We start from the raw sequence: 17261 nt of genomic DNA on the forward strand, positions 1-17261 counted from the left end.
TTCAAAGTTCATCACTTACAACACCTCCTGTCATGGACAGATATCACAGAGCTCTCAGACCCAAGCCCAAGGAGGGCTTACCACCTAGGGACGTGATCATAAAATTTCAAGATTATCAACAAAAGGAAAACATCATGAAGCAAGCCAGAATTTCTTAACCACTACGCTTCCAAGGATCTGCACTCTCCATCTACGCTGACCTTTCCATAAGAACTTTGCAAAGAAGAAGGGAATTTGCCCCGCTCACCACTGTGCTAAGAAATCACAACATCTCATATAGATGGGGATTTCCTTGCCATATACAACGGATATGGGAAGGTCAGAGGAAAACATGCATGGATCCAGGAGATATCGAAGACTTCTGCAAAGAGTTGAATCTTGCACCTCCAACCCACAACCACACGCTGCACCTATTACCAAACAGCTGAATACTCTACCTCATACAGTTCCAAAACCTCAAAGAACACCATGGCAAAAAGCAACCCATAAGAGACAGAAAAGTACTACAGCAAGTGCTTCAGAAAATGGGTGAGATTGATCCAATATTTTTGTGATCCCTAACCTTTTCATGATTTCTAAGGGACCCTCTTCCTAATTTATTGTTACTAGTTTTGTGTTTAATAATATTGTGTTTTGTGTTTAATAATATTGTAGCACTATGCCTTCTAAAAAAATTTTTTTTTTTAGATAGATTTATCAATGTGCCTTCACGGACTTATGATCTACCAAAATCTGGGGCTCCACTAGCCCCCTTTTAGGAACTCTAAGTTATCTATATGAATTGTAACATTAGGTTACGAATTCTATATTCTATCGCAATCCTTGCTATTTCAAGCAGGGACGATCTGTTAGTTCATTTTTTGTTAAAAAATGTTCTACTTGTTATTACTATGTTTGATGTTATCTTGTTTTATTATGCATTATTATTCCATTACCTCTATGCAAAACATACAACCTATCATTATAGTTTACACACATTCATAAAGATAAGATATAGGTCCAAAAACTCTTTTTGGGAGACACATATCTTTTATCAACATTTGCATACACATCATCTGTTCCCACAACACTAAGGTTCAGTCATCATCTATGTCAACCACATACCAAATACATATTCCCCACATCACCTTTTCAATATAATTTAAAAAATTAGAAATCTGCACAAACAATCTGAAGTGTGCTTTAATAATTATGATATAGCACTAGAATACTACCATAAGTCAAATATAAATATAAATAAAAAAACGGTTACAATCATAAACCTTTCCGTTCAACCATGTGAATGTCACTTCACATGTTTTTAGGTCATAACTGACAATACACCAAATCAATAGATTAGATCAAAAGGTATCTTACTTACACCTAATATAGTTTAAAGCGATACGACACGCAAGAATACATCACAGTTTTCTCTATAACAGACAGTTCATAAAAATAGACAAGTTTCAGATACATGTATTATAATAAATAGTAATTAATAAAAGATGTTCATGGGGCACATCGTTCAGCATCTATTGAAAGATGCCTATGGGTCACTTTGTTAACCTCTTCCTCGTATTAATTAACACACAAATTTTAGTTAGATTAGTTTTTACATATTTGTATTATTCATATACAAGCCTACATTCAATATTATTATCTTCAACTTAAGTTTACAAAGCGCTGATATACACCTTATGTAATGTTTGTTGCAAATGATTCTTTAATATGCAACTCAGATTTTAAGTTTATTCTTTTTACAACACTATCATCCTGAACTTAAGTTCATAAAGTGCTGACACACGTTTTCTACATTGCATGTTGCGAATGTCCTTGAAATATGCAACACAGCATTTAGGTTTACCAATTTTTCACAATCTATTATACAATGACATCTATATTATATATATTGTGTGCAATTTTTTGGTATATTATTTTTCACAACATTTCATTTCTAGTACAATTATTTTAAACCGAAACCTTCAAAATTGTGATTATAAAAAACGCTGATATACATTTTATGTATTGTTTGTTGCAAATGATACTTTAATATGCAACATAACATTTAAGCTTATCTTTTTTATAACACTATTGTCCTGAATTCAAGTTTATATTGCTTGTTGCAAACGTCCCTTTAATAAGCAAAACAGAGCATTTAGGCTTACCATTTTTTATAATTTATTATACAACAGCATCCACATTATATATATTATGTGCATTTTTTGGTATATTTTTCAAAACATTTCATGTCTACTGTAATTATTTCAAATTTAAATTGTGATTATACTTTTTTCTTTTTAAACATGTGATGTTGTTAAATTGAAGATCTCACACTTTTTTTAGCCAAAGTTTACAGCTGTTTTAATTCCAAAATAATCATGACCATTCAATGCTGTTCAAATTCACACTAATTGTAACACCTGTCAAGCCCTCTATCCGGCTTTCTCAGTTGAATCATGTAATGTTTTCTATTGGTTTGTAACTTTTGTGACAACTTCCTTTTTAATCAAACAAATGTGTATAAATTGTTAAAATGTGTAACATTTTTTATTCGCTTTGATATCTGAAGAAACGACCCTTGGCGGTTGAGAAACGCGTTATAATAAAGCCTTTTAAATAATTATTTTAAACCTGGAAGTTGTGCATTTCTTAAGAGTTCAAACCTAATTGAATAATACAGGGAAGCTGCTGACCCAAAAAAACGCTCACAGCACGATTCCCTAACCCAAGGATAAGCTCCGGGAAGGATCACATCCAACAGTGTACTAGCCACTGATTAAAGTGCTAGCAGGCGAGATAGTACTGGTCACAGCACAGTACCACAATTATTGGTAAGCATATTACCTCTCTGTCTTGTGTTATTTTTCCTTTTTTGAAACAATATTACGCTATGTGGCGCCCTCTTTATCTTCATTTCTAAACAGTTACACCCTTGCTCTCTGGGAACAAGAGGAGCTGCCTACACAGAAACACAGAAGAATACCGTACACATACGGACTGTCAACATTATTTGTTCAAAGCAGTGGACTGAGCAAGAACACTTGACGAAGACAAAAACGGAGTAACTATTTGTGGGAACATTACACGTTCTGGGATCACAGATCCAATTTCTATGCTTGTCTTATCTGTTTAAAAATAGCGCGCCTTTTGATCTCCCTGTGAGATACCATACCAACCTGAACAGTATCCTTGACCGTGACTTATTAATGAGATACCTTCCAAATTCACTCAATAATACATTGACATAATGACTCAAAAGAATCCTGACCAGTTGTTTACCTTACTCACAATCAATGCCAAGGGCCTAAATTCCCCCTTTAAAAGGTCCAAAGCGTTCCATGACCTACACCATAAAAATGGCAGCATACTGTTTCTGCAGAAAACCCATTTCAAACAAGGTAGTGAACCTAGATACTTTTCTTCACATTATCCAAATCATTTTCATAGCAGTAACACTAAAAAAAAAAATCAATGGAGTTAGTATACTCATACACAAATCAGTCCCATTTGAACTTATACACAAAGACCAAGATGAGGAAGGCAGGTATTTGGGCTTATACGGCCTATTATTTGGGAAACCAATAACACTTGTAAACATCTACGCTTCAAACACGAACCAAGCCTCTTTCTTCCAGCATATTACTAATTCCATACTAATGTATCTAAAGGGCCCGCTGTTACTGGCGGGGGACTTTAACCTCCCACTAGACCCAAAAATGGATAGTTCCAACCAAACCCTGAAACTTCCGGGCACTACTCTACACTCGGTTTGGAATAACCTATCACTACTCACCCTACATGACACTTGGCGGCATCTAAACCCACAGAAACGTGATTACACGGTTTTTTTTCTAACCCAAAAAAATCCTACTCCAGACTTGATTACATCATGGCCGACAACCTATCCTTATTAAATCTACGCCATTCTCGTATTATTCCTACTAGTTGGACAGACCACTCAGCTGTTAGTAGCTCCTTTTTCTGGCCCTCGATCCCAATACGTCCTTTTCTATGGAGGCTTGATGAATTGCTGTTGTCAGACCCCTTAATATCTTCAGAAATAGAAAAAGACCTCCAGGAATACTTTAATATCAACCCCCTAGTGTATCTAACCCGATTATTATGTGGGAAGCACATAAATGTGTTATCATTAATTAAGCATAAGGCCATTAAAAACAAACAAACCAAACAGAAATATCTCACGCTCTCACAAGAAATAAACAAACTAGACTACACTCACAAACGTCACCCCACAGACTTAGATATTTTAAATAAGTTAAACACAGCTAGACTCCAACTTAATGACCTCCTAGATATTAAAGCTCAGAATACTGCCTTTCTCTTGCGCCAAAAATACTTTACACAAGGGAACAAACCAGGAAAACTCTTGGCTTGAGCTCTTAAAAGTAAGCAATCCTCTACCTATGTACAGTCCTTAAAGGTTAATGCATCCTCAAAAACCACAAACTCTAAAATAATTATTATAATTAACTTTATAATCTATGTCCTTCCCGTCCCATTGAGGAACACGCTCTAAAAAATGCAAAAAATATTTAGACCAACTTCAACAAGTCCATCCTAAACACCTCCAGCTCCTAAGCCAAGCCATCACTCCTCAGGAGTTAGACATCGCTATTCAGTCACTTAAGAATGGTAAAAGCCCTGGGCCGGATGGCTTTAGTAATCTCTATTACAAAACTTATAAACCAATTCTCTTTCCTCACCTTTTACAACTCTTCAATTCCATAGGCCCAGAACATCCATTCCTACCAAGCATGCTGGAGGCACTTATTACAGTCCTGCCCAAGCCGGGTAAACCAACAGATACACCATCAAACTTTAGACCTATATCTTTGCTGAATGTAGATCTCAAGATCTATTCCAAGATCCTGGCCAATCGACTGAATTTATCACTTCCATATCTGATTCACAATGACCAAACACGGTTTGTCCCGCAAAGAGAAGCCAAGGACAATACAGTTAAGGCATTACACTTACTTCAATATTCATATAGACAGAGTATTCCAACCCTTTTTATCTCTACAGATGCAGAAAAGGCGTTTGATCGGTTGGATTGGACGTTTTTGACATGCACCTTACACAAATTTGGCTTACCAAAAGATTTTATATCTAAAATTACTGCACTATATACTGTCCCTACAGCCAAAATCAAGGTCAATGGCCTCTTGTCAGATCCCTTCCCAATCCGAAATGGTACCCGTCAAGGTTGCCCTCTTTCTCCCTTACTATTTGTTTTGTCTATGGAAGTTCTGGCTGCTATTTTACGCTCCTCAAATTTAGTGGAAGGTATTAAAATCAAAACTTCAGAGTACAAACTGGCCCTATTTGCAGACGACCTCCTTATGACGCTCACAAATCCTTTAAGATCCCTCAAGGAGGCTCACTCAATTCTCAAGGACTATGGAGACTTGTCTAATTTTTCTATAAATTATGAGAAGTCAGTTATTCTACCAGTTCACATCACTCAGACAGACTTAATACACCTCCAATATATTGCCCCATTTACATTCAAGACTCAATCCTTTAAATACTTAGGCATATATCTATCCCCAACTCAAGAGGAGTTAATCAAACTCAACTATGACTCACTAACATCACATATACTCTCAAACACTGAGACTTGGTCCCCTAAATCTATATCCTGGTTGGGTAGAATAGGAGCAGCTAAAATGACATTACTCCCTAAGATTTTATATATTTTACAGACCGTATCCATCCCCCTCCCAAAAGCCATGATCCCAAAACTCCAATCAATCATTAACGCTTATATTTGGAAAGCCAAACCACCAAGAATTGCCAAATCAACCCTATACAAAAACACCACCCAGGTAGGCTTAGGGGTCCCAAACATAAGGGAATAAAGAAACACCATATTTCTTTCAAGAATTATAGATTGGTGCTCGTTTGAAGAGCATCATCATAAACAATGGGTTAAACTTGAGCATGAACTCTCCGGTTGTACCCAATTGGGCTCTATGTGTTGGACTGATATATATCGATCCAAGACCAAGTACCTTAATAACCCAATCATACATGAGACTTTTAATACATGGATAGAGATAGTTAAAACACACCCTAATTTGTCCTCAATACCCTCCCCACTGACACCTATACTACAGAATGATAACTTTCCACCAGGACTCACTTTCACCCCCACAGGTACCAAGGACATTCATCTTCTGTTACCAGCCTATGTATTGACAGAAGATGGTAATTTACTACCTAGACACTCCATGGAATCCTTGGGCAATGGATTTTTCAGTATGTGGTTTCGGTACCTCCAACTTAGCCACTACTTTCAGTCCTCACATAAATCCCACCTAAATAGGCAGCGAACACAATTTGAGATACTGTGCAGTTCTTCCTCTTCTAACTTTCACACAATTTCTCTGACATATAAACTATTGACTACACCAATTGAAACCGATTTACCAACATTTACTAAAGCTTGGAATAGAGACTTACCATTTTTAATCCCAATTACAGAATGGCATTCAATTTTCACAGCGGTGAAGCGGTCGGCACATTCGGCTAAACTTATAGAAACCAACATGAAATTATTAACTAGGTGGTATCTCACACCACAGAGACTCAAGCATCTCTTTCCTGGTTCTTCTAACCGCTGCTGGAGACAGTGTAGGGAAGAGGGCACGCTATTCTATATTTGGTGGGCCTGTCCTAAAATTCAAGCATTTTGGACATCTATTATACCATATATACAAAACACCATTGGCACTTCGATGCCTCACGACCCGACTATCTACCTGTTCCACAAATACCCCAAACTTAACTCACAAATACACTATAAACTACTACAAATAATGATTAACAGTGCAAATCAACTAATTCCAAGACTGTGGAAAAAAGAATCAATTCCCACCCTAGCTGAGTGGATACAAGAGATACAACTCAATCTCAAGCTGGAAAGATATCACTATCTTTTAATAAACAAATTAGACACTCATGCAGAGATATTGTTTCTGTGGGATTCTAGACCCACTTAGGGCCCTACCACGACTCCTTTCTATACACTAATCAACTACATACAGACTACTCAAGACGAATCCCTCTACTTTCCTAAGATGACGTTGTGTTCTATGGGTTGTCACGGACTTTCACATTCCAGGCTTAGATGTTAATACTCCTTAATGTCATATTGCGTTGATACCAGATGTATTTGTTTAGATGAAAACACACAGATACATGTATGCTTCGACCAAGAATTAATGGACACACATGGAAATTATAACTGTTCAATGTTTATTGTTACTAGTTTACTTTGGTTATTTTGTTACAAAAAAGAAGGAAAAATTGTGAAAATGCAAGGCCCTCAATGTTGGGAACTTTACTGGTTCATCTTTCAAAGGGGTTCTACAGTTTGGACTCTATTGAACTCCTTATGGACTCATTTATCTGAGATATGTATGGACTCTATATTTAGCACGAGGCCTAAGCCTTTAATCTTTGTTTTGCAAATGATCATCGTATTTTTTTGACACATGTATGTTTTAAACAGAAATAAACAATTTTTCCTTTAAAAAAAAAAAATATTTACTGTTCCTTTAACTGCTCAACATTTGTATGGTTTAAATCTTATTTGTTATGCTGTGGTTTTGTTGCTTGAAGTAATAAGTTACAAAGGCTCTAGGGCTTAGTCTTAGGATCATTTTCACAAATATTTTTACAGCTATGCAATTAAATTATTACAAAAAAAATGATGCAAAAGATATTACAAAACCCTTTTATTTACTATGCACAGCAGCGTATACTACAATGTAATAAGCGTATCTGTCAAGATTATCCTCCAGTGCTGCACCCAGTAATCCCTATTCAGATGACTAATGTATGTTTTATGTTATTTGTTATCTATGTTTTGCAAGACATCTTCATTTCCTTGTTCAATGCCCATAATTATAGGAAACAAAATATATTTTGTTTTACATTTATTACATTTTATTTATAGTTTTTATTTTTAATGCTTTACATTTATGTTTCTTCAAATTTTTAGAATAAATGTATTTTCAGCTTTTCTCTAAAAAAAAATCATTGCTCAATGCAATACTCTTGTTATTTTGATATCTAAATATCTGGACTAACATGGCTACTCCCATCAACGTGACTTCTAGAAACACGGAATTGGTTTTGTTGGGATTATGGTAACCTGCCGTATCCTAATCTTTGTTTTTACTATTCCACTCTTTTTTTTTTTTTTTTTTGCTGTTGTTGTTTTTTGTTTTTCTTGTCGCTCTTGTTGTTTTTTGTTTTTCTTATTCTTGTTGTTTCTTGTTTTTGTCTTAGTGTTTTGTCTTGTTCCTGGTTGTTTGGTGTGTTTGGTTGGTTTTCAAGAACCTTTTTCTAGTTATCTGCAGATGTCTATATGAACATCTTACCAAGTTTTAACTAAATCTTCAGAGAGAGAGTGAATCGGTTACTAATGTCAGGAGGCAACATGACCTGTCCTATGTAATCAGTTGTAAACAGATTAAGAGTGAGAGGTTGTTGGGTTCATCTTGTGAGATATCTGATGCTAAAGGTTCCGCATGATAGGCAAATTATTTAAGTCCCGACTACGTACTTTCCATGTTATACTTAGGCATGGGATGGGATACGTGACTATATATAGTAAGCAATACCTAGGTTTATTGGCTAATCTTGTATATTCTTCATCAGAGCTCTGATGAAGTGCCAAGTGTGGCAGGAAACGTGTCAGCTGTAATCAGGTCTGAGCTCACTGTGCCTTTGCAAGTTTTATTATGTTATGTCAATAAAATGGAAGTTTTAACTACATTTCATCAGCCTTTCTGTCGTCACAATATGGGTATATGTCGTTCATAAAGGTGTTGTACATATTGTTCTATACGTTTACCTGTTTTAAGAAGGGTGTGTAGGGGAGCCCTTTCAACACTGGAAGGACTAGCTGGGAGGCTGTCTGGATTTCAACAGTATCTACAACTGTTGTATCGCACCTCACTGAGGTTGGTGGATCATTACTCGTTTACCTGAAACTTTCTACTGAGAACAATCGTCTTGGATACAAGTGAGTTAAACTTATATAGACTTTGATGATTGATCTTTAATGTATACAAATTGTATCAAAGTATCTTGCATTGTAAGGGGTAAACAAATGGAAGATTGCTACCAAGTCTGCACACAACAGTTAACCATTGGATTACGCTGTTTGTTTCACACATGATAAGGTTACACTTGATCTGACAGAGTCAGAATATACCGTACGGTGTCTGATGTGCACTGTTATTTACCTTATCTGTAGTAAGATTTAGTCCGGTATAATTTATTTTGCTATTTACCTACAGGACGAGCTGGAACAGAGGGACCTGATCCGTCGGAACCTCTAGTGGGAGGCTCTTCAACAGGAGCAGGACAATAGAAAGGTCCTTCCCATGAATAAAACAACGTTCTGGGTTTGACGGACCTTGAGAGTGCTTTTCCAGGGAAAACAGCCAAAGAAGGAATGGCTATTTGTTCTACATAGACTGGACCAGCAAGAGATGTGGGTGGAGGATGGCTATCGGGCCTCCCTCCCCTTACACAGAACCCCTTGCAGGGAGAGACAGATGTCGATAACTCTCCCCAGCAGCAGAAACCCTTCCCAGGAGAGGAGATAGTCGGTCTCTCTCCCCAGCGGCAGAGCCAGGAGCAGGGAGAGGAGAAAGTTTGTCTCTCTCCCAAATGGCAGAGCCAGGAGCAGGGAAAGGAGATAGTCGTTCTCTTTCCCCAGAGGCTGAGCCATTCCCTGGGAGCGGAGGTAGTCGTCCTCCCTCCCCTTACACAGAACCTCTTCCTGGGAGAGGAGACGATCAGTCTCAATCCCCAGTGGAGGAGCAAGGAGCAGGGAGAGTAGACAGTCGGTCTCTCTCCCCAGAGGCAGAGCCATTCCCTGTGAGTGGAAGTAGTCATCCTCCCTTCCGTTACACAGAACCCCTTGCAGGGAGAGATGGATGTCGATAACTCTCCGCAGCAGCAGAACCCCTTCCCGGGAGAGGAGACAGTCAGTCTCTCTCCACAGCAGCAGAGCCAGAAGCAGGGAGAGGAGACAGTCGGTCTCCCTCCTAAATTTGTCAGAGCCATCCCCTGTGTCATCCTCCCTCCCCTTACACAGAACTCCTTTCTGGGAGAGGAGGCAGTCGGTCTCTCTCCCCAGCGGCAGAGCCAGGTGCAGGGAGAGGAGACAGTGGGTCTCGCTCCAAGCAGTAGATCCATCCCCCGGGAGTGAAGGTAGTCATCCTCCCTCCCCTTACACAGAACCCCTTGCACGGAGAGACGGATATCAATATCTCTCACCAGCAGCAGAACCCCTTCCTGGGAGAGGAGATGGTTGGTCTCTCTCCCCAGCGGCACAACCCCTTGCAGGGAGAAGAGACAGGTTGTCTCTCACCCCAGCGGCAGAATCTCTTTCTTTCGCCCCAGCAGCAGAACAGTTTCTCAGGGAGCAGAGGTAGTCGGCCTCCTTCCCCAGCAGCAGATCCCCTTCCCAGGAGGAGAGACAGCCGTCTCTCTCCCCAATAGCTGGGCATGGTCTCTACCCTTTTTGCGCCCAGGAGGATTTCTCACCGGGGGCAGGTGTTGCATTGGGCAAGAAGGATAAAAGCTTATAAAGTTGGTGCCACATGTTTGGGCACCCGAGCTTTGCATACCCCACCAAGGAGCAACCTCACCCTGCAGTCTGGGGTGGGGATACAGCTGGGAAACTAGCACTGGCTTTGTTTGTGGGTGGGTCAGCCGGTACTCAACAGGGTGTCACAGAGGGAGGCAGTGTGGCCATGGAACTTAAAGACACTGGAACTTGTTGGAGAGCAACTGTTTGGGAGCTGGCCTTGGAAAACTTGTTTGGTATTTTGCATTGTGTGACTATCCCTGCGCCCAGGTCGCAGGGGATAAACACCCGCAGAAACCCGCCAGGGTGCCTCAAGCTCAGGGGAGATTGGATTACCATATCCATCATTCCAGAAGTGGAGAGCCACTGTCGGACAGCCCCAGGCCAACCCGTTAAGGGTCTAGCCGGGTCTGCCAAACTGGAGGGGGGATATGTCACGGATACCAGAAAACAAAGGATACCCCCACCCCCCCCACCCCCCCCCCCCCTACTACATGGCTCACTCCCTGTTACATTCGATTTGTCCATTTCCTGGTTTAGAGGATCTCCCATATGCATGCTATGTGCTATTGTGCTATGTACACTTGGTCATGGAATAGCTGATCTATGACCGGGAAAACACTCCTAGACTGGCCAGGCTCCTGGAACTACTGGTCGGCCGCCTCACAACGGACACTAACATAACCCCTCTCAGGCTGGCCGGACTCCTGGAACTCCCAGTTGGCCACAGAACAGCAGTACACCCGCTAACTTTACCCCTAGTCGCTCCAGCAGCCCTTTGCCCAAGAGCTCCACTTTTTGGGGGATTGGTAGTCCCTAGGGAGGACAAGAGCTGGGTCTGTCTGGAAGGGGGGAATGGTGGGAAAATTGTAGGATTGTCCACTGCCTTATCAAGATGAGCTTTGTGTATAAAAGGAGTGTATGTTTTTTAATAAAATCAGTTCCTGTTTCACTTGAATGCTAGTATGTCTAGTTATTTGGGTGGGCTCCAGCTAAAATCACTTTCCTGGGCTACATAGGAAGGACCCTCTGGCAGAGCTACCTAGTATGGGTAGCCGGAGTCTACCACAGGATGGGACCCCACATACCGGTACTGACGGGCATCAGGGGTGGCTACAGGCTTGCCAGCTACATAGATGCAGTCGGAAGAGAGGAAGCAGGACCCGTTTGGTGGAGCTACCCAGTCAGGGGAAGCAGGGGTATCCGTCACAAAGTGACATATTTTATTTTTATCATAACAAAATACAGAACAATATTTTCTCATCATTATATAAAACACAACAGTATGAAGCTATTAATAAAGATTTATGTCAGGTTTTGCATATTACCGTTTAGCAGAAGCTCTGTAAGTATGAAGTCTCTCTGGTTCCTCCTGTGATATCACTGAGTGTTACACAGATATTTATACTAATGTGGGAGTGTCACCTTTCTCTGTGTGACTCACATGAGTACAACTTGTCAGTTGGGAGACAATGAGAGGGTCACACCTGGGGGCCCATTTATCAAAGGGCTTGCGGACCTGATCCGACACTGCGGATCAGGTCCGCAAGACCTCGCTAAATGCGGAGAGCAATACGCTCTCCACATTTAACATTGCACCAGCAGCTCACAAGAGCTGCTGGTGCAACGCCGCCCCCTGCTGACTCGCGGCCAATCGGCCGCCAGCAGGGAGCTGTCAATCAACCCGATCGTATTCGATCTGGTTGATTTCCGGCGGTTCCTGTCCGCCTGCTCAGAGCAGGCGGACAGGGTTATGAAACAGCGGTCTTTAGACCGCTGCTTCATAACTTGTGTTTCTGGCGAGTCTGAAGACTCGCCAGAAACACGGCCCTTCAAGCTCCATACGGAGCTTGATAAATGGGCCTGCTGGACTTTTGTTCTCATATAGAGGTCTATTGTCCCCTCTGGTGTCACATGAATACAGAGTCCCTGCCTCCCCATCAGGGTGTGATTATCATATGGATAAGCAAGGAGGAAACAAAATGTTTATTTAAATGTGAGAGATTTTTTGTTGTGTTCTAAAATATCTCAGGATACAGCATTATATTATGTTTTTATTGATGGAAATTGTTATTTTAACAGAATTTAGTTGCAAACAGATGTATAATATTAACATTTTATTAGATACATATGAGATAAAAAGCAGAGTATTTCAGTACTATTATTTTGACCCTTATTATTAATTGTTCACTAACTGTATTTTCTAATCTTTCTTTTTAATCTTTCTAGCATAAATTATTATCTGACTATTTTATTCCACACATATATGAAATGCTGTACTCTGCAGCTAACTGAGATTTTTTAATTTATGATTGTATTAATTTTTATATTTAACAGAATCCCCCAGCAGCTATGTAACATTTATTCCCATACATATACATATAATATATACTTATATACATGTACACAAACCATATTGCTGTGTCATTTTTATATGTAACATTTATTCCCATACATATACATATAATATATACTTATATACATGTACACAAACCATATTGCTCTGACATTTTTATATGTAACATTTATTCCCATATATATATATATATACATATACATGTACACAAACCATATTGCTGTGTCATTTTTATATGTAACATTTATTCCCATACATATACATATAATATATACTTATATACATGTACACAAACCATATTGCTCTGTCATTTTTATATGTAACATTTATTCCCATACATATACATATAATATATACTTATATACATGTACACAAACCATATTGCTGTGACATTTTTATATGTAACATTTATTTACATACATATACTATATACTTATATACATGTACACAAACCATATTGCTCTGACATTTTTATATGTAACATTTATTCCCATACATATACATATACTATATACTTATATACATGTACACAAACCATATTGCTGTCATTTTTATATGTAACATTTATTCCCATACATATACATATAATATATACTTTTATACATGTACACAAACCATATTGCTGTGTCATTTTTATATGTAACATTTATTCCCATACATATACATATAATATATACTTATATACATGTACACAAACCATATTGCTCTGACATTTTTAGATGTAAAATTTATTACCATACATATACATATAATATATAATTATATACATGTACACAAACCATATTGCTCTGTCATTTTTATATGTAACATTTATTCCCATACATATACATATAATATATACTTATTTACATGTACACAAACCATATTGCTCTGACATTTTTATATGTAACATTTATTCCCATACATATACATATAATATATACTTATATACATGTACACAAACCATATTGCTCTGTCATTTTTTAAACTTTTGTGTGCAATATTTTGTTTAACTAATTTTTATTTGACAGTGTTAATATGCGCGTCAGTGTACTATATAATGTATTTTCATAGTGCTATCTGGAGATACCCAAATTATAATCCAAATGCATCATGAAGGTTATAGCTACACCATGTCAAAGTACAAAGAAATGTGTAGTGTGTATTAACCCTTCACTAACACAGAGAGCAGCACAGTGTGTATTAACCCTTCACTAACACAGAGAGCAGCACAGTGTGTATTAACCCCTTCACTAGCACAGAGAGCAGCACAGTGTGTATTAACCCTTCACTAGCACAGAGAGCAGCACAGTGTGTATTAACCCTTCAGTAGCACAGAGAGCAGCACAGTGTGTATTAACCCTTCACTAGCACAGAGAGCAGCACAGTGTGTATTAACCCTTCACTAGCAGAGAGCAGCACAGTGTGTATTAACCCTTCACTAGCACAGAGAGCTGCACAGTGTGTATTAACCCTTCACTAGCACAGAGAGCAGCACTGTGTGTATTAACCCTTCACTAGCACAGAGAGCAGCACAGTGTGTATTAACCCTTCACTAGCACAGAGAGCAGCACTGTGTGTATTAACCCTTCACTAGCACAGAGAGCAGCACAGTGTGTATTAACCCTTCACTAACACAGAGAGCAGCACAGTGTGTATTAACCCTTCACTAGCACAGAGAGCAGCACAGTGTGTATTAACCCTTCACTAGCACAGAGAGCAGCACAGTGTGTATTAACCCTTCAGTAGCACAGAGAGCAGCACAGTGTGTATTAACCCTTCACTAGCACAGAGAGCAGCACAGTGTGTATTAACCCTTCACTAGCAGAGAGCAGCACAGTGTGTATTAACCCTTCACTAGCACAGAGAGCTGCACAGTGTGTATTAACCCTTCACTAGCACAGAGAGCAGCACTGTGTGTATTAACCCTTCACTAGCACAGAGAGCAGCACAGTGTGTATTAACCCTTCACTAGCACAGAGAGCAGCACAGTGTGTATTAACCCTTCACTAGCAGAGAGCAGCACAGTGTGTATTAACCCTTCACTAGCAGAGAGCAGCACTGTGTGTATTAACCCTTCACTAGCACAGAGAGCAGCACAGTGTGTATTAACCCCTTCACTAGCAGAGAGCTGCACAGTGTGTATTAACCCCTTCACTAGCAGAGAGCTGCACAGTGTGTATTAACCCCTTCACTAGCACAGAGAGCTGCACAGTGTGTATTAACCCTTCACTAGCACAGAGAGCTGAACAGTGTGTATTAACCCTTCACTAGCACAATGAGCAGCAGAGTGTGTATTAACACCTTCACTAGCATAGAGAGCAGCACAGTGTGTATTAACCCTTCACTAGCACAGAGAGCAGCACAGTGTGTATTAACCCTTCACTAGCAGAGAGCAGCACAGTGTGTATTAACCCTTCACTAGCACAGAGAGCTGCACAGTGTGTATTAACCCTTCACTAGCACAGAGAGCAGCACTGTGTGTATTAACCCTTCACTAGCACAGAGAGCAGCACAGTGTGTATTAACCCTTCACTAGCACAGAGAGCAGCACAGTGTGTATTAACCCTTCACTAGCAGAGAGCAGCACAGTGTGTATTAACCCTTCACTAGCACAGAGAGCAGCACTGTGTGTATTAACCCTTCACTAGCACAGAGAGCAGCACAGTGTGTATTAACCCCTTCACTAGCAGAGAGCTGCACAGTGTGTATTAACCCCTTCACTAGCAGAGAGCTGCACAGTGTGTATTAACCCCTTCACTAGCACAGAGAGCTGCACAGTGTGTATTAACCCTTCACTAGCACAGAGAGCTGAACAGTGTGTATTAACCCTTCACTAGCACAATGAGCAGCAGAGTGTGTATTAACACCTTCACTAGCATAGAGAGCAGCACAGTGTGTATTAACCCTTCACTAGCACAGAGAGCTGAACAGTGTGTATTAACCCTTCACTAGCACAATGAGCAGCACAGTGTGTATTAACCCTTCACTAGCACAGAGAGCAGCACAGTGTATATTAACCCCTCACTAGCACAGAGAGCAGCACAGTGTGTATTAACCCTTCACTAGCACAGAGATGCACAGTGTGTATTAACCCTTCACTAGCACAGAGAGCTGAACAGTGTGTATTAACCCTTCACTAGCACAATGAGCAGCACAGTGTGTATTAACACCTTCACTAGCATAGAGAGCAGCACAGTGTGTATTAACCCTTCACTAGCACAGAGAGCAGTACAGTGCATATTAACCCTTCACTAGCACAGAGAGCAGCACAGTGTGTATTAACCCTTCACTAGCAAAGAGAACAGCACAGTGTGTATTAACCCTTCACTAGCAAAGAGAACAGCACAGTGTGTATTAACCCTTCACTAGCACAGAGAGCAGCACAGATTGTATTAACCCCTTTACTAGGACAGAGAACAGCAGAGAGAGAGTGTATAACCCTTCACTAGCACTAACAATTAAATAGCAGTTACTATCTCATTGTCTGGCACAAGCAGGTGAATAACCTGCACTAAAAGGACAACATTTTTAAAAACTGATAATTTTTCAGCAGTTCAGAAATAAACACAAACTTATAATCACACAATACACAAAGCCCGACTCACTCACCCAGATGCAGCTGTACAGGAAGTAGGTAAGGGGAGGGATTATAGAAAACTACATTTCCCAGAAACACACTGATATGTCACATGTCAAGCAGCAGCCTATCAGGCAAAAAGAAAATGTGGAACTATTTAAAAAACGGGTTTGATGTTTTAAGTAATGCTGCAAATTCATAAGAATGACAGAAACTGAGCACATTGTCCCTATTATATTCTTTATTAGCAGATAACAGCTACACAATATATATTATTAACACTAGCACATAACAGCTACACAATATATATTATTAACACTAGCACATAACAGTTACACAATATATATTATTAACACTAGCACATAACAGTTACACAATATATATTATTAACACTAGCACATAACAGCTACACAATATATATTATTAACACTAGCACATAACAGCTACACAATATATATTATTAACACTAGCACATAACAGCTACACAATATATATTATTAACACTAGCACATAACAGTTACACAATATATATTATTAACACTAGCACATAACAGTTACACAATATATATTATTAACACTAGCACATAACAGTTACACAATATATATTATTAACACTAGCACATAACAGTTACACAATATATATTATTAACACTAGCACATAACAGTTACACAATATATATTATTAACACTAGCACATAACAGCTACACAATATATATTATTAACACTAGCA

General features: G+C 39.3%; 1 protein-coding gene across 1 annotated transcript in view; it reads right to left on the reverse strand.

The window, feature by feature from the left end:
* LOC128659732 (gastrula zinc finger protein XlCGF26.1-like) overlaps positions 1 to 16594 on the reverse strand; it is a 96759-nt gene extending 80165 nt beyond the window's left edge. The window contains exon 1 of the mRNA XM_053713312.1: positions 16563 to 16594. The gene's annotated coding sequence lies outside the window, so the exon portion shown is untranslated. The remainder of the gene's footprint in view (positions 1 to 16562) is intronic.
* Positions 16595 to 17261: the final 667 nt, after the last annotated feature.

This window comes from Bombina bombina, chromosome 5, assembly GCF_027579735.1.
Source record: "Bombina bombina isolate aBomBom1 chromosome 5, aBomBom1.pri, whole genome shotgun sequence".
NCBI classification, from domain to species: domain Eukaryota; kingdom Metazoa; phylum Chordata; class Amphibia; order Anura; family Bombinatoridae; genus Bombina; species Bombina bombina.